Here is a 25,358-nt window from a genome sequence, read left to right on the forward strand (position 1 = left end):
ATTACATTTCAGTGAAAGAAGCTGTGAAGTGGAAGCCTGTTAGGGCCTTCTAGGGATAAAAACTAAGTGCTGAGATGTTGCTGCAGGATAATTAATTGAAAAATGTCACCTTCTGTACAGACTTGTAGAATCCAGATGTAAGCTTAGCTGACATAACAAGCATCCGTTTTCAGATAAGAAATGTGTTCACAACCCCATTATCTACAGAGCATTACCCAGGGTGCTATACAGACCCATAATTGTTCAGAGCTTCTCCGTAGTATTTCTTTCTGGAAAACAAATTGATTTCCCTACAGCTGTCCGAGCCCATGATTAGGCTTTCTCCAAGTGAATCACAATCTCACTTTCTTCCCTATTTGTATCTGTTCTTCTGCATGAACTGAAAGCCACACTCGCTTCCAATTTATGCATTCTAAAGCCAAACAAAATAAAAATGGACAGATGACAAAGAAAGATAGTTGTTCTTAGAGGAAAAAAGTAAAGGTCAGGAATAGTTTGGGCAAAACACTTAAATCATCACAGTGAAAGCAGCCAGTCTGGCTATCAATATCCATTACTGTTGAAATCCTGCAGAGTGCCTTTGGTGCCCTGTCAAAAAGGACGGCAAACTATCAATTAAAATTTTCTCCAAATCCCAAACATGTCACTGTGTTTTAGCTACACTGACAAGATAACCACAAGGTTGTCACCACAAGTTAGTCCAATGAGGGCTAAAGACGAGAACGCAAGACAAAGTATTTCTGCTGCACTCTTTTTTTTTGTTAAATTGTCATATCAAAAAAAAAAAAGACTTAATGACTAAATGTTTCTATCTCTTCCTTCCATTCTCCAACATGCAAATCATTTAACGAGCAATCCGTCTTAAAGTAGGCCAACTATTAGAGACATGATCCATTTACTTTTATCTGGCGGTGATGGAGTGGAGCATTTGTTCCTCGCCTGGCTCCTTTCATATTGCTTCATTGGTGACACATAAACCTGGCACACTCCTTAATGGGATCTCATCCATAATGTTGAATGAGGGGGGACACTTATTTCATGTGAGGAGATTAAAAATATGATCTCTAACAAGGGCCCCTGCTGTCCAAGTTGACTCCCCTGGGGTCTAATAAACGAGTAGGGCCTCCAGATGTGGATGTCTCTGTCATGAATTTAAACACATGACAGGGTTCGCCTTCAGCCTGAAAGCAGTGGGATGGTTTTAAAAGGAGTTTAGATTGTCTGTGACGTTACCTTTACCCAGAGATGACATGGATGGATGGATGGATTCCAAACTGAACTGAGACAGTTAATGAGGTTCTGTTTATACAAGGTGATGGTCTGCAGTAGATGATGAAATTTATATTATGCACACCCTCACAGCTACTTAAAAAATAAATTGCTCTCCTGGTTCTCACCCGATAGTCTTTTTTTTTTTTTTTAACAATACGTCTGACAATATGTTTGTTAAATTCAAATTCTGAGTCTGATTTTAATGCTGCTGTAATGAAGACTGGAGTCTACAGCCACATCATATCTTGATAGGACTGGACGGTATTGCCTGTAAATAATATTATATATGTCATCACAATCATCATCATCACCTTTATTGTCACACTTAGGGCACAGTTTAAAAACACACAGATGATACACACATAATATATATATTTTTTTAAATGTAAGATATAGGCCCTACAGAAGAATAAAAGCATTGCACTAGTTATAAAATACATGCATAGCAGTGTTTCCATATAGGTGACTGGTAACGTATGGAACTATAATTTGGATCTGACAACAGCCTAAAAATGTTGTCCTGAAAAAACGTTTATTTGTACATCAATCTCCTCAATAAGGCCTTGAAGGTGTTGACCCGTGCTCTCTACAGTACCTGTGTTTCTACAGTAAAATCCTTGCACAGTCATTATAAGCTACCTGAATGTCTGCATGCTCGCCTTTTTAACTCTTATATTACTGATCCTTCAGTCATTAATTAATGTTTGAATCACCCTTAATGTAGCTGTCAAACACAGGGTATTATATTTATCTATGGGAAAAAAATACATTCACAATCACTATATATGCTCCAGAACATTTTGTAGAATATGATTTTGGAATAACCACAGGTTACAAAAATTATGCTTTTTTTTATTTCAATTTTTGTATTTTATTTCGTGTCACATTAGAAAAAGTACAGCTCTCAAATGTAAAAAAGGGGTTAGATTTGACCTGAGCAGTATGTAAGGGTTAAACTTGGTCCATAAGGGAGCTGTATATAAAGCAGTACAATATGCCTTGAAGAGCCTTATCTTAATATTGTCTGAGCACATGTGGAATTTCCTTGCCAACATATTAGCTCGGGCATATAATATATGTCATCATCATCATCATCATCATCACAGATGTGATCTGTAATGTAGTGATCCAGGTATTTTATTTTATTACAAACACCCAACACTTTTCCTGACAGATAGAAATACAGAAGGCAAAGATCTTTCATCAACACTCTTTTTTAGCATTGTACAGCTCATCATATTTCACCCCATGTTCAGAACGTATATCCAGTAGCTGCCAAAAGGTAATAATTAGGTTTATATTTGTATGAAGCATTGCTGCATGCTGATCAATGTCTGTCATTATTTTTAAGTATTTATACACAGTAAATCAGACAGTATCATAATGACACTAGCCAATGTTCTCATAGGAAATCTCCAAAATTTCTCACTTAATAAGTAAAAATAATATAATGGAGTTACAGCTCTAATATGAAACTGTTCGGCATTAAAATGTCTAAAAATTACTACATTTTGCCAAATGTTTCCAACAATTTTCAAAATCTGTAATTTAATCAAGATAACAGTAAAATTAATTTTGTCACCAATCAATGGCATCATACATCATCTACTAAAGAGTATATGTGAAAAAGATGAGAATCATTCTGTATCTGTGTTTCATCCGTCAGAGTTGTGATTGTCCACCAGAAACTCATGAAAACTGTCATGGATTGACTTTTGTTCTGTTTTAAACTTTATTTATAATAAACTTTTGACGAAATATGAAGGATTTTAAACATCTGGATGTTAAATAGTCAGAGATCAAGCAGAGCAAATGTTAGTGGCAGCTGGCCTCACACTGAGCTCCTCCTCATAGATGTGCTGAAACTGCTTGAGTCACTGTTTTTACCCTTTTTAATCCCTGTGTACATTGGTTTTAGAGAGGAGGAGACCTCTGTGGATCATTTGTCTCCCAGTAAAAACCTCCTGAACGTCTGGATCTTAAGTTATCACAGAAACAAGCTGAGCAAACATTAGCAGCAGCTCGGCTCACACTCCCTCCTTATGTCCTGTGTGTGTTTTTACTGGTACTGATAATCATGTATGGGGGTTTTGGAGAGGAGGAGACATCTGCAGATAAGTCAGCTCCCAATGAAAACCTGCAGAACATCTGCTTCTTAAGTTATCAGAGAAACAAGATAAGCAAATGCTAGCAGCAGCTCAGCACAGGCATCAGAGAAACATTGATTTTTGAATGTGAACTTATTTATTTAGTGTTTTACTGTGTTGCAATCACTGTGTCCATTTATTCTGAAGAGGAGGAAACCTCTGCAGATCATCCTCTGCACTCCCTCTAAAAACCTCCTGAATGATGATCACTGAAGGAATCCTAACTTTGAACAGCTGTTTTTTAAATAATGAAGACAGATAAAATTACATGTTGTTATTGTTTTGATCCCTATTAGCAGAAATGACATATTATGTAAAATACTGTCATAAAACAGTTAAAGTTATGTCATAATAAACTCAAACACAGTCCAGTCATAACAGAGATATGATTATAACTTTTCCTATGGTCATGCTCAAAGGATAACAGTACACACTTTCCTCTATCAATCAATCAAACTTTATTTATATAGCACCTTTCATACAGGCTGGTGTATTTCCACATCTAGCAGTTATGGAGCAACATAAGTCCTAGAAATTTGATGACTTCTTCTAATGCAACCCAAAATATACATTTAAATACACATTACACATACGATTTTTTTTACAGTGTTTGATCAATACATATTCAAAATTGGAAAAAATTATTAAAAGGTTATTCTCCATACACAAAATCACAAAAAAAACAATTATAAACTCTCTGATCTCTGAAAGCTTCACTAAAGGATCGATCACATATTTATCCGTGATTTATGAAATATTAAAGAAAGATCAGTTATGAGGGGATGCTGATTAACAGTATGTTTATATTATTGAGGGTTAACAGTGGTTCAGTTCCATTCAGGACGACATAGTGGTGAACCATTGTGTACTATACCAGAGTCAGGTTATCTACATTTGATTTGAAACACACTGATGCTTTTAGTGGAATGATAGAGTTGGTAACATTAAACTCAGGTAAGTTCCATGATAAACCAATTCACATAAGCTTTGACATTTCACTTCAGCTCCTGATGGACAGCTGACCTATATGTGGTGATTATTACACTACATGTACATGTGTGACCAATGACAACCTGAACCTAAACGGAGCTGTTAAGTATAAGCTTTGATGGGGTCGTTTTCCGGTGTGCTCTTCCTCCCACGCTGCAGGGAAATCACTGATTGTCCTCACTGTTCCTGAACACACCTCCAGTCACATAATCACAGCTGTCGCCCTTCAACATGCCCTTCCTTCATATTACATTTACATTTTACTACTTTAGCTGACACTCTTATCCATAGTGACCTACATTTGCTTTATTCATAGATCAATCTGCAATAAAAGAGCAGCTTACTGCAGTGACCTTCTTCCCACAGCAAAATTAAACCATTAACATCATGCATTAATAATAATAACAAACCTGAGACAATGCACAACATTATGAAAATGATCTAGGCTTTATGTAAGCCAGAATCTGCACTATAAAAAAAACCCAGTTGTTTCCACTGGAAAAAACTGCCAATAACTCTGTAAAATATACAGTGGACATTTAACAGTTAAAAAATTATAAAATTACATTTTAACTTTCAGTAGGATTTATATCCAATTCTCACTTACTGTTCATAGAATCTTGTTCAATTTTATTTGAATTACTAAACAAACAACATTATTTAACTGCAAAAGCCTCATTATAAGACTGTAATTTAACTGTTTCTGTAAATTTCCCTAAAAATCTACCTGAGAAATAATTTTCTCAGGTATGTTTTAACACTATCATGTTATCATTTAAACTGCATTGTATTGCTGTTTGTATTACCGTTTTCTGCGTTTAAAGTACAGTAATGGGTCATTTCTACAAAAAAAAAAGTTTTCTTTACATATTCTTTTTTTAAAGTCTGTGTAAAGTAAGAATAAATATGTGTTCTGAGTTTGACATACCACAGAAAAGTGTGTTGTTAACCACCCTGCCAAATTTGAATGATTAAAAATATATGAAATTAGGCTTCAAAGTTGTGTAAAAATCAGCCTCTTTCTCTGCTACCAAACGCTGTGGGAGTGCCCGCGAGTTCGCTGAAGCCCCGCCCTCTACCAAGTGTGACCTGTCAATCAAAGTCACCACCTCTACCAGAAACATGGACGCTAGGTCTGAGAGCTTTCTGCTGCTAGCTCGGTGGCTAGCTCGGCGGCTAACTGTAGACTGTAGTAGTAGTAGTGTGTGCTGAATGTATTTATACCTCTACAGCAGCAGGGACGGGTTTATGCTTATCTAGGTGATAAGAAGAAATGTGTTTAGAAGAAAATGTCTGAATTCACTTTACACGGTCTTTAAAATGAACATTTATGTTTGGTTTATAATTTTTTATAAAACATTATTTTTAAGTAAACAATGCTCCAGTGTATTTGCATTTCATGTCATGATATTAGAGCATTTCTATGTTCATTCTTACAGTGTGAAATCTAAAGTCAAGGCACCAACTAGTCCTAAATGTGAAGTGAGTGTTATGAGGTATTCACTATTCTGGTTCTGAATCTGTATTTACAGTGTGGAAAACCACAGAATACTCAGCATTCTGTGGGTCAAAGCTGAACCTTCAGGCTTTGACGTACACTAGCTCTGAGTGTTGTTTCAGTTCTCTGCAGGATTTGTTTTGTTAATGGTATCACTTATCCATTTCCACATTTGCTTGGGGAATAGAGTCAGTTATCCATTTCCACTTGTGATCCTTCTGCTGCACACAGACAGCTGAGGAAGTAATTCCACCATGTGTGAAATATCTGGAGCAGAAGCTGTCGATTAGAGCCTCCTAATGGTAAAATGATCTGCTTTTCCTGAAGATAACTTCACCACAGAAACAAGTCTTCACACAGTTTAACTGGTCTAAAGCAACATCTTTGTTCACTGTTCACGTCCTTTCACATACACAACTCTTTGGTTTGATTACTAAATCTATTTCCTGTAGCTGCAGAAAAGAAAGCTGAGAAAAAATGCTCAAATATTCTAGTTTATGCACCAAGAATGAGGTAAAATAAGTATTGATTCTGACTGCTATTGAATAAGATTACTATTTATGCCAGGGGAGTCAAACATATGACCCGTGGGCCAGAACCGGTCCGCCAACGGGTCCAATCCGGCATACTGGAAAACTTTGCAAAGTATAAATATTACAGAAAAAGTTTTTCACCACAAATTTCTTTTACTCTGAAATATGATTACTTTCCTGAAGTGGCCCAAAATGCACACAAATTAAAATATTATATTATATTTTTGTAAAGGTGCTACACTTTTGTTTTTTTGATTTTTGTTAAATTAATAGTTAATGGTTTTAATACGATTGTTATGTTATAAATAGTGTTATAAATACTTTTTATGGTTTCATTAAGTTCTTGTCATTTTCAGTTTCAATAAAATAGCTACATAAGACATAAGATATTTCATGTCTTAAAACATAGGACATATTATTGTGTGATAGCAGTGGTTTTAAACCTAAAAAATACTCTCTGTTCTCTGAATGTTGTCAAGTAGTTTCTGTGCAAAATAATCTGCAAAAAACAGACATAACATTGTTCATAAACTGCTCATTTTTCACAGTAAATACATGATTTATTACAATAAAGATATATCTATATTATAAGTTATTATTATGGAATGTTTTTACTGGTTTGGCCCACTTGAGATCAAATTTGGCTGTATGTGGCCCTTTAACTAAAATGAGTTTGACACTTCTGATGTATGCTATACAACAATTAATGTTGCACAGTTGAGACTTCAACAGGATGTTTGAGTACAGTTTCCTAACAAAGTAAAAGTCATTTTTAAAGGTAGCCAGAGGTTGCTTGCCTAGCTTTAGCACATATTATATTCCTTTAGCTGAAGAACAGAAAGTTTCACCCACAGATTGAAGATGAAAAAGCATAAACTCTGTGGTGTAAATGGACTGCACTCACACAGAAACGTTCTACCTTAAAGGAAAAAGCACTTTGCAATGTTTGCCTCTCTCTCATTCATCCATTCACACACTCACCACACACACCGATGGCAGGCCAGCTTTCATGCAAGGCCCTGGCTCCACCCACGTGAGCAACTTGGAATTCAGCATCTTCCTCAAGCACACATGGACGGGAAGAGTCAGGGGTCTAACCGTCAACACTGACTGCAGCTGTAAGATGTGTGTGAGTTCAGCCTTTCCTGACCTAAACCTCCATCATCTGAAAGGCTGGAAAGACTTTCTTAGCTGCTGAACTTTTTTCTCCAACAATTCCAGCCTTTAAAGGTTCTGACATGGGCAACCTGACATTAAACATTAGATGGATGTACTGAGGAAGCAGTGAAATCTATACTGATTTTTTAACTTTTTTAAATACAATGTAAATGAAGGCATTGGTTCTACATATTTAAAATATAAAATGATCAAAGTGTTTTACAGACAACATAATGGTCCACTGGACAATTGTGACCTTGTTCACCTGTACAAAACAGGTATGTGGCATTTATTGATAAGCTTTTTTAGAGAAATTAGTGAATTGAATGGAATTGAATTGACTTTATTGTCCACCTTAATGGAAATGTGTCTTCAGGCTCCTCCAATACATTACAAATAGAAACAGTACACCATATCATGAAGATAATAAAAACATACACCAATATAAAACACTACACAATATAAAAAACATACAACAACTGACAATTGTGCAAAGGAGCAGGAAAATAGCAACGACCCATTGTGATAAGTTAAAACCTGGTCTTTAGAATAAAAAAAAATAAATAAATAAAATACTTGAGTTCATAGTGCATTGATTTATTGCTTTGAAGACCATGCAATTGCAAAAAAAATCACTTCACTTCACTTGTCATTTCAAGTGTGTCCTATTCAAATAAAAACTAGATACAATTTAAACAGTTCATTCACACACAGCTACATGTATACTGTATGTTTATTCTAATCCATGTTAATCTACCTAGCCACATCTTTCCTGTAGCATAGTAACAGCTGAGAGGAGTAACAATGACACCTACATCTTTGATAGACAGCTGCATTTACACCTTTTCAACACAGAACAGATCACTGTAATGTATTATCTGTTGAATATGAACCAGCATGAAACTAAGTAGTGCATGATACTTAGCAGGTGCACCAGTTTTTGCTTTTCCATTTAAAATAACTGGAGATAAAAGGTATCATGTACATACTAATCCTCTAATTTAAATACTGTAAGAATCCTCGTCTTATGTGATACTGTGGAGTTTATATTTTGCTGTATTTTATTTTTAAAGCAGAGTATGAGTCTCAGGGAGCTTAACACTGTACCAACAAACAGCATTTCACCCTGCACATAAACGGTGATCCTGACCTGGGTGGGATCTGTCCTGACCTGGACAACCATTGGGCCACGGCTCCAGGGTTACAGCAATGTCCATTGTGTGTGTGTGTGTGTGTGTGTGTGTGTGTGTGTGTCTGTGTGTGTGTGTGTGTGTGCATGTACGCTTGCATGTGAATGCTCTTTTTCACGCCCTCTGCATGCAGATAAATCTGTTAGGTACAATCAATACACTGAAACTCAACTATCATTGCTAAAGCTTCTAGTCAGCACTTAGGAGAGAAGAGGGCTGAGGGCTATGCCGTTAAAATACCACTAAACCACACAATCTATGTGTGTCTATGTGTGTGTGACAGAGAGAGAGAGAGAGGGGGAGGAGGTGTGTGGTGGTGGTACTGTGAGATCAGGCATTGTTCATTGTGTGGATGAAGACTCCTACAGAAAATGTGTTTTAAAATTTCATTGCCATCTTAAAGGATTCACAATTTTTCAAGTCAGTCTTAAAGCAGCAGTCAGGTGTTCATATTGTGACGGCCCTAAGCCTCCATCGTAAAGGGGATAGTCTGCCTTGCCTTCTACTCTCCTGTTTTCTCTCTTCCCTAGATGGTCTGGTCCCTCCCTCCTCGTCAAGTGATTGAGGTCACCTGTTGGGAGCCTTCTTAAACCGGGTAAGTTCAAGACGTCTCTCTGTCACTCTCTGGCCCTCCTGGAAGGCTGCTGAATTTCAGGCACTTCATGTTTGGTTTTGATTGTGTTAAAAGTAGCCTTGCTTCATGTTCTTGTTCGATTACATTTGTTAACCTTAATAAATTACTTTCTTAATTTGAGCTCTTGCCGTGTGGTCCTCCCTGCTTTGTTATGCTCTCAAACGAGCTGGGCATAACAATATGAAAAAGAGGTAAAGATGTTTTCCTCTCTGTAATCATTCCTCCTGTTCATACTGACTATTAAAAGATCTCCTTTAAATGTTCTTTCAATGGAAGTGATGGAGGACTAAATCCACAGTGTGTCCACACAGTCATTTAAAAGTAGATGATCAGCTTCTATTGAGCCTCATCAGTGTGAGTTAGTCATATCAAGTGATATCTGACACATTTACAGTCTTTTTAGCATCAAATTCCCTCTTAGTGTTTCCTGTTGAGCTGTGGTGGAAGTATAGTAACAAAAAGAGGAACTTTGCTACTAAAAACACTGTAACGTTGAAACATAGAAGATGAAGATTTGACTCATTTGGACGCTGAAACTTCATATTAGCTTCAGATCAACTTTTAAATCCATGTTTACACAGGAGGAGGACTGTGGATTTAGTCCTCCATCACTTCCATTATAAGAGCATTATGAAGAGATCTAATGGTCAGTATGAACAGGAGGAATCATTACAACAAGAAAAAACCTGTTTCAATGTTCATTTGACCTCCTGACTGTTGCTTTAAGACAGACTTCTGTCCTTTAAATATTATCTGAGACTAATGAGTATATTTAAGTCAACAGGCCTTTAAAGTGACTACCACTACTATTTCAAGAGTGAGATTGAAACAGAAGTAGATAAAACAATCTCATCGCAGACTGAGAGAGATTGTTAACATTACCTGAATGTTTTGTACACAAAAAATGAACCATCTATTGAGACCCATTTGTAAGTGTGACTATACGCTTGATAAATCTACACATTAGAGTCCATGGATACCAAAACACTAAGAAGATGTGATGGATGTGGTATTTTCTAATTGTGATGTGCTGGGAATGCTTTGGTTATTGCCTTAAAAGAAAATCTACAGCAGCTGTGGTTAGGTTCAGAGTTGCTTAATAACAGATGCCACAAATGCCTCTTTTACTTCCTTTATTTTGAAATGTACCTTGCATGATAGTAAGAGGGGAATGTTGTGTATGGCTTTTGTAAAACTGACATTGGACAGAAGTTGAAGTTGTTTGCAGTGTGAGTAGTCCTTGACTACTCTCTAGAAATACTACTTACATTTTTTACTCACACACATACACACACACACACACACACACACACACACACACACAAACACACACACCTCCCCACCCACTATTACTTTTTTTTTGTTTTTAAACTACATTCATATTCATTCTGATGTATAAGTTTTCATCACACTCTCTCTAAAGTCAAATATACATTGATATATTCTCTCTGTCTGTAGTATTATCTGAATATAAATATGAAGCAGGACTCTCCCTGTGGAAATATAGGCTCCACATTTCAAAATGAAGTGAAAAAAGTCAGCAGAGAGAATATAAATGTTTCCTCCAAAAAAACACCTGCATCTTGTTTTTGGTCGACATCAAACACACATGAGTGTCAGCTGCCTTTAAGGAGAGTCGGAGAGCAACAGCCAGCTGCCAACTGAGCCAACAGGCTTCCCTGTGCAGATAGAAGAAGCTCTCTGCTGCTGCTGCCTGGCCTCCACAGATAACTCTGCTGTGACTGTGTGTGTGTGTGTGTGTGTGTGTGTGTGTGTGTGTGTGTGTGTCTGCATTCAAATGAGACACTCAATCACCCCAGTTGCATTTGCCGACCTCTGATATGATGGATATGATGCTAAAAAACAAACAAACAAGAAAAAACCCCATTAACTATACTGTAATACTAATTGATGATTGTTGAATTGATTCTACACAGTTGTACAATGTAAATGATGTGTCTGTATCAGTATATTCAATGAAAACCATATATAATCATTTTCTCAGCAAACATAATTAGTCAGTACTTGTAGTGAGGTATGGAGGTAAAAGGCTGGCAGATCAATATTTTTGATTTAGAATGTTTATTATGATTATCTTGGTCATAAAACACTTGATACCATGTTTAAACAACTTATATCCTCAGAATTCACACCTTTGTCAAGATCTTATGATTACTTCTGTCTCATCCAACCGTCTGTAGCAGAATTCATTAGCAAACAAGTTTGACTTATTGAAGAAGCGGCAACGTTTATTTGTGTTCATTGTGTTTCTTCTACATGTGATTTTTTTAAATAAAATGACCAGTAAAACCATTGTATAATAACCTACAAATAACATATTTACTATAATAAACCAACTATTTAAAAAACAGATCAGCAGTCTGAGATGTCTTAAGTAAAATGAGTGCAATTTCAACTATATGATGTTGTTTTTTTCATATTATATTACACAGAAGCTGCTGATTGACAACATTTTGCACAATGACTGGTTTAAATATGACCACAATATGTATTCATTGTTTTTTCAGGGGATTATATTCTGGTCAGGATGGAAAAAACCTCTCAACCATCAGAAAAAATGGAATTAAATTGGATTGGACCTTTGGTGAGCTGGTTGTGGCCCGCGGACCGTATGTTTGACAACCCTGGTCTGGACCAAGGTATATAAAAAATGCATCAATTGTTCTGTCATTGTGAAGAAAAGGTCTAAGGGTGTTTTCAAACCTTTATTCTTTAGTTGAATGTTGAATCAGAATCTTGTTGGTATGATTCATTTGGACACAGTTGAACACAGTAATCATACTTGGATGGGAACCAAAACAACCATCCTGGGACCCTTTAAAACAAGTAGTCTCAGTCCAATAACAAACAATATCTGAAACAGTGTGTGTGTGGTGGGAACATAATCCAATCAATATGACCCAATTACAAGGTGTACTTGGGATGAAGTGATAAAGTCTGGACAACCAATAAAGTACATTCTAGATATTTGAGCTGATAGGAGCTTCATGAGGACGCTTCTTGTAGGGTTTACATTCTCCATACTTACAGATTCCAGAAAGTATGCATAGTGGAAGTGGTGTAATAGGATGCTATGGTAGGATGCAATATGTACCATGGTGGAAGTGCAAAAAGTGACCTTACCCTAACCCTAACCCTAACCCTAAACCCTAACCCCGATACCAGATTACCAGATATTACCATTGCAATTACTGTTTCTGATGCAAATGCACAACATAACAACACAAGAATGTAAACAGCAACAGAAAAATACTAAATATTTAATACATTGTAAACCAATATTAGAATTAAGAGATAAAACAACACAGGTTAAAAATTAGGGCAACATCAGTCAAGGTCCAAAAAAAGAAAAATGAAAAAAGTCAGTGCATAGGGGTAATATAGCCAGTAAAAGAAAAGGACATTCTGGATGTAGGCTGGCATGATGTGGTGGGGGCAGAGTAACGCAGACTCATGCCCAAAAACCCATCTCACCCCTCTCCTTCTGTGTGTATTTGAACAGCTGGATGACTCATTCCAGGTTGGAGCATGTGAGAACATCAGAAAAAAGAAGGGTCCACTTTGGGTTTCGAAGGGGCACATTGTGCACATGTACTTCCTGTCTATAACAGTTGGTCCCATGTCTGCAGCCCCTTTTGAGGTGAATTATAAGCCTTGAAATATTTACAGAGGTCAAGGTTCAAAGGTCAGGAGCTATGTAAAGTCTTCATACTGACATATGTTATTCTCCAGGTTGAGTAGTATTGGCCAAGCTCAATTTCTTTTAAATTTCCTAATTTTATGGACACAGGCCATCCCAGGCCAAGTTTTACATATAAAATGAGATATAAAAAAAGTTTAATTTTTAGTGGAACAAAATGAGTCACCTTCAAAGATAGCAATACTGCTGACAATCTAAAGCAGTACTACAGCTTGGGTTAGGGTTAGAGCTGAAAAAACCAACCTCTTCTAATTCCTAATACACACACATACATAAGCTACTGTTCAGATAGACCTGGAGATCTTATCTTGGTTTTAGGATTTTATGCCAGCATGACATAGCCCATTCAATCAGGATCTGTTTTATTGGCCAATAGAAGCATACAAAAAAGTGTCTCTGTGTTTGCTTCCAAACACACAAGAATAAAAATAGACATAAGTATTGAGAATAATAATGAAATAAACAAGGTATTATTAAAATTAAATAGAAATTTTAAAATCTATTTACAGAATGGAGTAGGAATAGTTTTGAAATGGGATAGCAGACTTGATGACTGAAAGTTGGTTTCAAGTTTTGGAAAAAAAAGAAAAGAAAAAACTCAGAATTGAAGGAGAAATAACTAAACTCTATGGTCTTAAATTTAACTTCTGGTATTGCTGAGGTATCAAGTGCCATGCCCTCTGCCTCCTAGTCCCTCTCTCCCTCTGTGTGTCATCCGCTCACTACAGAAGACCCGGCTCAACTCCCAGACCTCTCCAGACTGTAGACATATCTCATGTTGTCAGTCCCTCTAAAGCCATTACTCACATTTCTGTCCAGTTCAATATTTCGGTATACTACACTACACTGTACTACACTGTACTATACTATACTATACTATAGTATACTATACTACACTATACTATACTATACTATACTACACTATACTATACTACACTATACTATACTACACTATACTATACTATACTATACTATACTATACTATACTATACTACACTATACTATACTATACTATACTATACTATACTATACTATACTACACTATACTATACTATACTATACTATACTATACTATACTATACTATACTACACTATACTACACTACACTGTACTACACTGTACTATACTATACTATATTATACAATACTATATTATACAATACTGTACTATACTATACTATACTATACTACACTATACTATACTATACTATACTATACTATACTATACTATACTACACTATACTATACTATACTATACTATACTATACTATACTATACTACACTATACTACACTACACTGTACTACACTGTACTATACTATACTATATTATACAATACTATATTATACAATACTGTACTATACTATACTATACTATACTATACTATACTATACTATACTACACTATACTATACTACACTATACTATACTATACTATACTATACTATACTATACTACACTATACTACACTACACTGTACTACACTGTACTATACTATACTATACTATAGTATACTATACTACACTATACTATACTATACTATACTATACTATACTATACTATACTACACTATACTATACTATACTATACTACACTATACTATACTATACTATACTACACTATACTATACTATACTATACTACACTATACTATACTATACTATACTATACTACACTATACTATACTATACTATACTATACTATACTATACTATACTACACTATACTATACTATACTATACTATACTATACTATACTATACTACACTATACTACACTACACTGTACTACACTGTACTATACTATACTATATTATACAATACTATATTATACAATACTGTACTATACTATACTATACTATACTACACTATACTATACTATACTATACTATACTATACTATACTATACTACACTATACTATACTATACTATACTATACTATACTATACTATACTACACTATACTACACTACACTGTACTACACTGTACTATACTATACTATATTATACAATACTATATTATACAATACTGTACTATACTATACTATACTATACTATACTATACTATACTATACTACACTATACTATACTACACTATACTATACTATACTATACTATACTATACTATACTACACTATACTACACTACACTGTACTACACTGTACTATACTATACTATACTATAGTATACTATACTACACTATACTATACTATACTATACTATACTATACTATACTATACTACACTATACTATACTATACTATACTACACTATACTATACTATACTATACTACACTATACTATACTATACTATACTACACTATACTATACTATACTATACTATACTACACTATACTATACTATACTATACTATACTATACTATACTATATTATACAATACTATATTATACAATACTGTACTATACTATACTATACTATACTATACTATACTATACTATACTATACTACACTATACTATACTATACTATACTATACTATACTATACTATACTATACTATACTACACTATACTATACTATACTATACTACACTATACTATACTATACTATACTATACTATACTATACTATATTATACAATACTATATTATACAATACTGTACTATACTATACTATACTATACTATACTATACTACACTATACTATACTATACTATACTATACTATACTATATTATACAATACTATATTATACAATACTGTACTATACTATACTATACTATACTATACTAATATCTGTTTCTCTGTCCAAACCCTTAGCCTGACTCCTGCCTCCAGCTCCAGCCTTCGCCTGCATGTCCTTAGTTCTGAGTCCTCTCCTCGTCAATCTGCCCTCTGCCTGAACTCTTCCTTCCTGACACTTTTGTGTTTTTGAGAAATATTAAAAATATCATTAAAGAAAACCATAACACAGTGACAGTGAGTAAAATAACTCCAGGCAGTAGGTCCTCCAGTCAGCCAATCACTTCCAGCCAAAGCTTCAAATTCACTTAATCTACATTTCTCTCAAATCTGCGTTTTTCATTGTAAGAACATCAGCAAACAGTTACATGTAACTACACAAATAACATAACAGCTCAGGTGACTATCAATGAAAAGATAATGATTCAAACAACATGCAGGATTCAACAGCATGCATGTTTCAGCAATAGCGGCATCCATAGCAACCACCATGGCAACAATAGAAAGCCTTGACACATTTTCATAATAACTGACAATCTAAACATCATATACATTCACTGAACAAAGTAAATAAATGCACATTTCTAACTAAAAATGTTATCATTTCAATTCTGGAACACTCTTAACACTTAACACTTAAAATATGATATTTTCCACTGATAATAACAACTATTTAGTTTGTTTGAGCAGACACAAACGTGACAGTCATGTGAGAGGGATGCATGCCAATAGAAAATAATAGGCCAAAAAAACATGGGCATCTCACAATTTTAAAGGTGTTATTGTGAAAGAAGAACATTTCCCACTGTGAACCAACAAAGCTATTACACATTTTGATGTAAGAATGAGTTTGACAGTGAGATCTCAAGATTGCTCAAGCGAACTAGAAGTGATAAAGACACTTTGCAGAGTTCTTCAGCCAGAGATGGAAGTTTATCATTAAATGTGTTTCCATATAAACAGTATAAATCATATCTAAATTGAAATTGTTTTATTGCCATTCAGTGGAGTAAGATTGAAAAGAGAAACCTATGTCAATATGAAATTTAAATTATTATTTGAATTACTTCAGTCATCAGTACTTCTGTACTGACTCCCATGTAACGCTGGAAATAGACCTTGCAATCCAAAGAATAAGCCATTAAATTGTGATAGACACAGAGACAGCTCAGATCTGTTTGGCCTTGTTAGAGGTATACACTGTAATAATTGTTGCCACTCTAATTTATTACTGTCATCTCTGTAGTTGATAAAAACAGATCCTGCTAACAAAACCTGGAGGAACAACAGTCCTTTAAGACTAAGAAGAGACTGGGATGCTGTGTGACAGCAGATGTTTCACATTCTTGTGACACACAAGGTTGAGACTGAGGGGTACGTTGATGATAACAGGATATAGATTTGATTGTTATGATGAACAGAATTGTGTGAAATAGGGCAGCTCGCCTCAGTGGTTAGTTTACAGCCATTTAACGTAACTTTTCTTTTCTATCATTATATGTAAATTCCCATATTGCACAATTACAAAAATTACAGAAAGGACGAAAATGTGTGGATTTGGGATTGACCAGTAGTTATGAAAGGAACTCAGCCTTTAATTGGAAGGAGTAAAAACCCAGCAATGAGGGTATTGCATTAAACTTATATTAATGCAATAATTTCCCCTTCCCTATGAAGCGCTATCAGGTACTCAGGTAAGTGATTAAACAATTTTCTTTTTATTGATTTTTTTTTCCTTTCAAGGAAAATCCCTCAGATAATTACTAAAGACAAATGGGCTTTGGGATCTGTCACATTGTTTCCCTCATTAACAGATACCCTCTCCAGGAATTGATATGTAAGTTGGGTATTTATTAATTTTAAATGAAAATTTTGCATCAATAAATGATGGTTTAAAGATGACTTGGGGATGCACTTGACACTGTAGGGGCCCTTTGATTAGTAAAGCTCAAATACATTCAGTTGCCAGTTTATGAGGTCAACCTAGATACAAATATAAGTCCTTAAATTAATCCATCCATTATGAAGGTTCCAATGTTGATTTAAAAAAGAAAATTTAAGGAGGTGCTCCAAATGTGATGGTTATTTTGGAAGCTGTAGTATGGTGTTGTGAAATGATTTTGATTATGCCCACTGATATTAATGGGGTGAACAAAATATTAGAAATACCTCTGATATGACATAATGCATTTCAATAGCAGAATGAACTACAACCTACAAAACTTGTTTCAACAAAAACTGAACATTATAACCTTCATGGAGGTAGGATGTACTGCCGAACTGTTGAATTGGATGGCATTAGATTTAGATAGGCCTCTGTGTGAAGGGGGAAGTTATCAAGCCCCCCAAAAAGTGTCATGAATGCATACTCTCCATCGCTGTTGATATCAGCAATTACAGATCAATGTGTAGTTCAGAATCACACTAAATTAAATTCCACTCAGGACATTTGAAACCGCAGGAGGAGATGGTCTGTGACAGGAAAGGGAGCTGCTGATTGGTGGTCAGCTAGATGAAAAGTGTTGTAAAGAAGTTACATCATTGATGAACCGCAACAGCGACAGAGAAATCATCCTGCAGACCTTTTGAGTGTAGAGTATAGAAAACACCTCACCCACAACCTCAGTCAATCTCTATGTGAGCTTCTACTGCAGGATGTCTTACTAACAGAGCATCAGCTCACACAGTGCTCCCACTAATCTTCAGTGATGGTAAATGGACTGTACTTATAGTGTTTTTCTAGTCTTTTGACCACTCAAAGCACTTTTACACTACATGTCACATTCACCCATTCACACACATTCATACACCATTGGCACAGTCAGTGGGAGCAAATTGGGATTAAGTGTCTTGCCCAAGGACACATCGACATGTGGACTGGAGGAGCCGGGAATCGAACCTCCGATCTTCTGATTGGTGGACGACCCGCTCTACGTCCTGAGACACATCAAAAAAAATCCTCATATTTGTAACACGGCAATAATTTGATCCAAAACATCACTTCATTCCTGAGTCTATATGCAAAACTGCTCCTTTATTACATTTGGAGTATGCAGTATGAAGCCAAACTCAAATTCTTTAAGTCAAGGGTGAAAAACTTCCACAACATAATGAACTCAACTGCCAAGAGAAATCAGATAACTGTTGCGTATAACTGTGAATGATATCTGCCAAAGGTATTGAGTCTGGGCCCCTCAAAACAAAAATACTGACTGATGCTGAAAATGGTGATTTCATTTCAGAACACTTTCAAATTGATATGTCAAGTCGAATAAGTGTCACAACTTCGGTTTGCACACATTCAGTGTTCAGTAAGACTGTTTGGATGTTTCTGAAAACTGAAGTGTATTTTTTGGTAGAACTTGAAATTATATTTGTGGAGCATTTTCATACTTTTCATGTTGTTGACCAAGTGTATAAAGTTCCAATCATTGCACCTCATGAGTTGTGATACAGAATAACATGTACAATTTAACTCTAATGTTAATTTAGTGTCAAATCCAGCTGATTATCCACCCTGTGAGTACAATACTCAACAATAGTGTACTGTAATCTTTAAAGACCGTGTAAAGTCAATTCAGACATTTTCTTCTAAATAGGTCATAAATGTATTTCTAAAAAAAAGGAGTAAAAAGCATTTCAACCATTTAGATTTGAATTGTGGAGCTAGGCTTCACAAACTGTGTTTCAAGATTTCTGTGTTCAGGATTTAGTGGGCGGGTCTGAAAATAAACCCGCCCCTGCTGCTGTAGAGGTATAAATACATTCAGCACACACTACTACTACTACAGTCTACAGTTAGCCAGTTAGCTGAATTAGCCGCCGAGTTAGCAGCTGAGTTAGCAGCAGAAAGCTCTCAGACGTAGCGTCCATGTTTCTGGCAGAGGTGGTGACTTTGATTGACAGGTGACACTTGGTAGGGGGCGGGGTTTCAGCGAACTCGGTGTCCACGCCCACAGTGTTTGGGAGCAGAGAAAGAGGCTGAGTTTTACACAATTTTGAAGCCTAATTTCATATATTTATCGATTTTTTTACTCATTCAAATTTGGCAGGGTGGTTAACAACACACTTTTCTGTGGTATGTCAAACTCAGAACACATATTTATTCTTACTTTACACGGACTTTAAGTGATCAATTGAAAAATCAAGCTGAACACCAATGTAGTGTTGAACGGGTACTTCATGAGTGTCTCCAATGAGTGGGTTAGGGTTAGGAGTTAGGGTTAGGGAACTTTGAACATTGATCAGTGTGTAACTGCTCAAAGTGTTCCTTTTATGATTGATCCTTGTGTTTACATACTGATGTGTATACTTAACATCATACATATATAGTGATGCATTTCAATATATTTATATTCAAGCAATGATACAGATTACTTTATGGCAGTTCCTACAATCTGCAGGTGGATGTAACTGTTTAGCTTTTGAATTCATCACAAAATCAAGTTCTCATGTCACAGGTCAATTTGACTCATTTCCATTCCAGTCCCTCCCCTCCTCCTTACATTCTTTGACATTTCCTTATTTATGGTTATGAACTTTGATGTAAATTGGACACACTGACATGTTGTGGAACATCTTGTACTGATTTGTGTATAAAGATGATGTCTGCATATCAATTTGATAGAGATATTTGTAGGTAAATAGTTGCACAGCAGCATGTGTAATGTTGTTATGACTGGTTTGACTCTTTTTGCTAGCTCTGATTGGCCTGTCAGGTTTTACTGAAAGGAACTGATTGTTTGAGGGTACTTAAACAGTGCAGGTCAAATTGACTTATGGCATAAAGGCTGTAATTTTTTTTCACTAAAACAGGAGGTAGAAATTCTTGAGTTTAGTCTGCTTTGCTTTTACATCACAAATGAAGCGCACCACTGTTCTCTTGGACTCTAACCAGAACTCCCTGTTTTCAAACAGTTGTTATCAGGGTGTTTAATCCACACTAGGGATGGGCATTTGAATAGGTTTTCTTGATCGATCATCGGGAAAATTAACGATCAATTATCGATTAATCATTATTTTTTATCTTAAAAATGCCATGATACGGGACGCTTGTAAAAGCAGCTTGAGCGCCCCTGGTGACAGTCAGTAGAGCAGCTGAAACGCTCTGACGGGGCCGAAGTAGCCAGGATTCAGAGGCATTGTGGTGCTATCCTGAATAGACTGTGTTAGACACCAAATAAAACATAATTGTAAGTAACCGGCTTTTTATTGACAAATTACATTGCACCTAGCTCCAAAGCTCTGCCAGATTTACAGACATGTTCAACCAAAATAAAAAAAGAATAAGAGCAAGACATCACAATTTAAATGTTAATCATTCTGTTAAAGATCAGTCCAACACTTTGGTAACACCAGTGACCAGCCTGGGCCTACAGTCAAAGCAATAATATCATTGAAATGAAGCCTGCTAAATATTGTAGAGGAAAAAAAGAAGAAAAAACATAAAACAAAAAACAAAGACAAAAACAAAAAAAGCCCAAACAGAGCAAGACATATTTTGAACATGATGTGATGTTCTGAAGAATTGTCCACAAGAGTTGTTCACCACATTACAGTCAAATGAGACATAGCATTTGTAACTCTGATGACACAGAGACTAATTGTTATGCAGTGGAAGTTGGCAAACACTGGGTTAAGGATGTGCTTTCTATTATTCAGCCAGAGAAGCTGAAATATAATTGTAGCAGTCACAAGGATAGATGTATTCAAACCTGAGAAGCTATGTTTCCCTTGACGTCACTCTTAACATAACAGTCTTTACACATATGAAATGACCAGCTGGATCTAAGCTTGTGATTGAGTCTCTATATATCAAACTATCTTTTCTTTTAATGTGGGTCTATATATGTTTGGGTGTACGTATGCATGTGTATATGGGTCAATGACGTAATGTAACCCAGTGTCCCGTTGGTGTAACCAATACTTTTTCATAAAAATGTGAAAATAAATGAGAACTAAAAGGTAGAATTAATATGATCCACTTTTGCAACCCGACACTATGTTTTGTAGCAAATTTTACATAATTTGTAAAAGTTATTTTGGAAAAATGTTTTGGTTTTTTTGGATATGTCTTGCTCAATATTGACAAAATGCTTTAAAATGTAAATTTAGAAATACTCCAGAATGTTTTCTGTTCATTTGCATTCGATGCAATTCTTGTAATGTTTGATGTCTTTTTTTTTTTTTTAGAAGCCCACTTAAATACACTGTAGGTGGATAAAATATTTAATATTTATCTTACATTGGTGGTTACACCATTTGACATTTTCAGGAACATTCAGTCTTACTTTTGGTAAAAAAAAAATTAATTGTATAAAACCAACAAAAATACTAAATACATTTTAACAAACCTGATAAAACTATTTTTTAAATATGTTTTTGAATTGCTCATCTTGCCAATGCTTATTTGTAACTGACCCATATATGTATGCATGTTATATGTATGTATGAGTGTATAAGTGCATCCAGCCTGCAAATAAAGTGCTAAGAAAGAAAATAATAATTGTACAATATCAATGTTTTTAATATGTAGGGTAGCCATTAGTTTAGAGCAACAAACCACTTGACCTCAAGTACACACAGTGATAGAATGACTAAAGAAAGATAATAACAATCAACAGGTGTGTTAACTTTGAAAGTCAGACGTACAAACAGTTAGAGCTGTGGGTTTTGGTTTTCTTGGTTCTTGTCTTTATATGAATTGTAGTTGACTTATTGTACAATTTACTCCAAAATATATAAAATGCAAACATAAAAGAAAAGAAAGCAATTTATGTTGTGCATGTTATAATTTGTGGATGGATATAATTGACTAATAACAATCATTTAGACATCTTTAAAGTCTCCAGTTAGCGAAAGTCGGATGTGCTGTAATAGCTTCTTCCTGTTTTTAGATGGTGGGGATTTAGTTTGGATGTAAAGTAATTAAATCTGTACTCACATCTCAGCCTTTCTCCTTATTCCTCCTCCTGTGGTTCCCCATCGCTCTCCTGGCAGTAGTGGAGTGGAGCTTTGTGGAGCTTTTAGCTTGCAGGCTCAAGGCCAAAACACTCTGCAGCAAAAGGTTCTGATGGAGGATGGAGAGGAGAGGAGAGGAGAGGAGAGGAGAGGAGAGGAGAAAGGCAGCAGCACACAGTAATAGTCACAGAGACAGAAATGGCTGTTTCATTTCTTGGCATAGAATGAGAGGATCTTTGTCTCCCCATCACTCTGTACAACTGTTTCTCACCAAATAACTTTATATGGAAGGTTCTTCTTTATATGTACTCACCATTAGAAATGACAAAATATTTACGAAAAGTTACGAAAATAATTAATATGACAGTTTGTGATCTGTTCATGCTATATGGTTAAGGTTTGGTTAAGTTTAGGGGCAGTTAAAATGGTTAAGGTTAGTAAAAATACATCGGCACTGACTGTTGGTAGAAGATGTGCAAACAGCTGACTCCAGTGTCAAAGTCCAAAGTTTGGTTGACCCCATCCGAGCTGCTATGAGAATATTACAACAGTAACTCTCTTTATAGAAAAGAGTCATAACTTACAGTCACTTAAGTATAGTAACAAAAAGACTGAAACGTGTACTAAAAACACTGTAACGTTGAAACTAGAAGACTTGATTTGACTCATTTGGACACTGAAGCTTCATATTAGCTTCACATCAACTTTTAAATCCATGTTTCCACAGAAGGAGGACTGTGGATTTAGTCCTCCATCACTTCCATTATAAGTACATTATGAAGGGATCTAATGGTCAGTATGAACAGGAGGAATCATTACAACAAGAAAAACCTACTTCCGCCTACTGTCATATCCAAGAAGAAGCGTTAAGTTATGTTTAGTTTTGTCTGTCTCGTGACTTCCTGTTTTATTTTGAAATCTAACTCTTGTTACAGGTAACTTCCTCCTTCCCCTTGTGTGTTTCCCACTGGTCTGATTGTCTGCCCCGCCCTGATTGTTTCCACCTGTTTCCCATTACCTTGCATATAGTCTGTGTTGTACTTTGTCTAGGAGTCGTGCATTTGGGTTCAAGTCTTAGTTCAGTTGTGATACCTATTTCAGCCACCATGTCCCACATGGTCATGCTGGCTGGGAACTGATGAATAAACAGGTCATTTGTATTTATGGATGCTTAACCTGTAACCCTGTCAGAGTTACTGTTTTGCTCTTCATAACACAACTTTAAACCCATCCAAGCCATTGCTCTGCCAGCTGAAGCTACACAAGGAAGCAGAAGATTGATTTATATTTTCCTTCTTTTGAATCGATATCAGAATATATTTACTATTTACCTTTGATGTGTGGTATTAGGCAGCAGTCTTGAAAACAAGGTTGTAATGGTTATACCCATTAGGGTGACAATGACTTGGACACAGTATTGATTAAGTAAATTATAATATTTTTCATGTGGCCACGTAACACTGAACAGGTGCAAACTTTTAAAAGGATCAAAACATTAATGCAGTACACTACATTAAAGCATAGTAAAAGTTTAGCAGTGTCTAACTTTATGGACACACACACACATACACACCAGGTGCGAGATCACATACTTCTTCTCTAGTACACCATGCTTTATTTAGTAAAGTTGCTGTATGAGATTATTGTAAGTTAGTTGAAATGTGTTGGTGAACAAAGCATGGTTTACTAGGGTAGATGTGTCTGGATTTTTTAATTCTGATGAAAGTGTAAATGATCATACATATTTCTCTGAAGATAAACATGGGCCTAAGTGGTTAGGTTCAGTTAGGTGGAGGACAAAATGCCTCTAGCTGAACATTTCTTGACCATGATGATCTCTTTGGGCCCTATCTTGCGGTAAGTCTGACCCTTTTAGACCATGCACCTGGTGTGACCACAGTGACTATTTTTCCATTTTTTTTGGATTTGGATCCGCCCCAAATGCAGTTGTGCCACACGCTTCACGCCATGTCCTATAGATCGTTAAAATGAGGCCCCTTATGTTCTTGGGAATGGAGGAGGGCTTCGGTCTTAGAGTAGCATCATTGTGGTCACTGTGAAGCAACAAACAGCTGTGGTGAACCCCCTGTAAAAAACAAATCAAGAGGGGGTGGGTGAAGACAGAGTGCCACATTGGAATCGTTACCACTTTGCTTTGTAGCAAGAGATGGTGGATCATGCTCTTGCCTCCTGGATGGTCTGCACCATCTGTACAGACAGACTAGTCTGCAGTAGCCTGTACGTGGTCCTGGCTGTGATGCCAGGAGCCAAGCCTGGAGAGGTTGACCCGATGTGAACAAAGGGATTAACAAGTTTGCCTAATGGGTCAGGGTTGGATGGACCAGGCCTGTACTGCCAACATCTGGGCAGTCATCTCTGCATACCCCAGTGCAGAAATGGTAGCGTGGGGCTACCATGATGACCAACAACCACTCTTGTGTCACTTGCATTAACAACAAGGGAATGAAAGACGACGGGACGGAAAACAAGAAAGGCATAAAGCAACCTCCTTGGCTCAGGGATGGATTGTCTCATGGCATCAAGGAGAATCAGAGTGAGTAGTGGG

This window comes from Scomber japonicus, chromosome 21 (assembly GCF_027409825.1).
Source record: "Scomber japonicus isolate fScoJap1 chromosome 21, fScoJap1.pri, whole genome shotgun sequence".
In the NCBI taxonomy this organism is placed as follows: domain Eukaryota; kingdom Metazoa; phylum Chordata; class Actinopteri; order Scombriformes; family Scombridae; genus Scomber; species Scomber japonicus.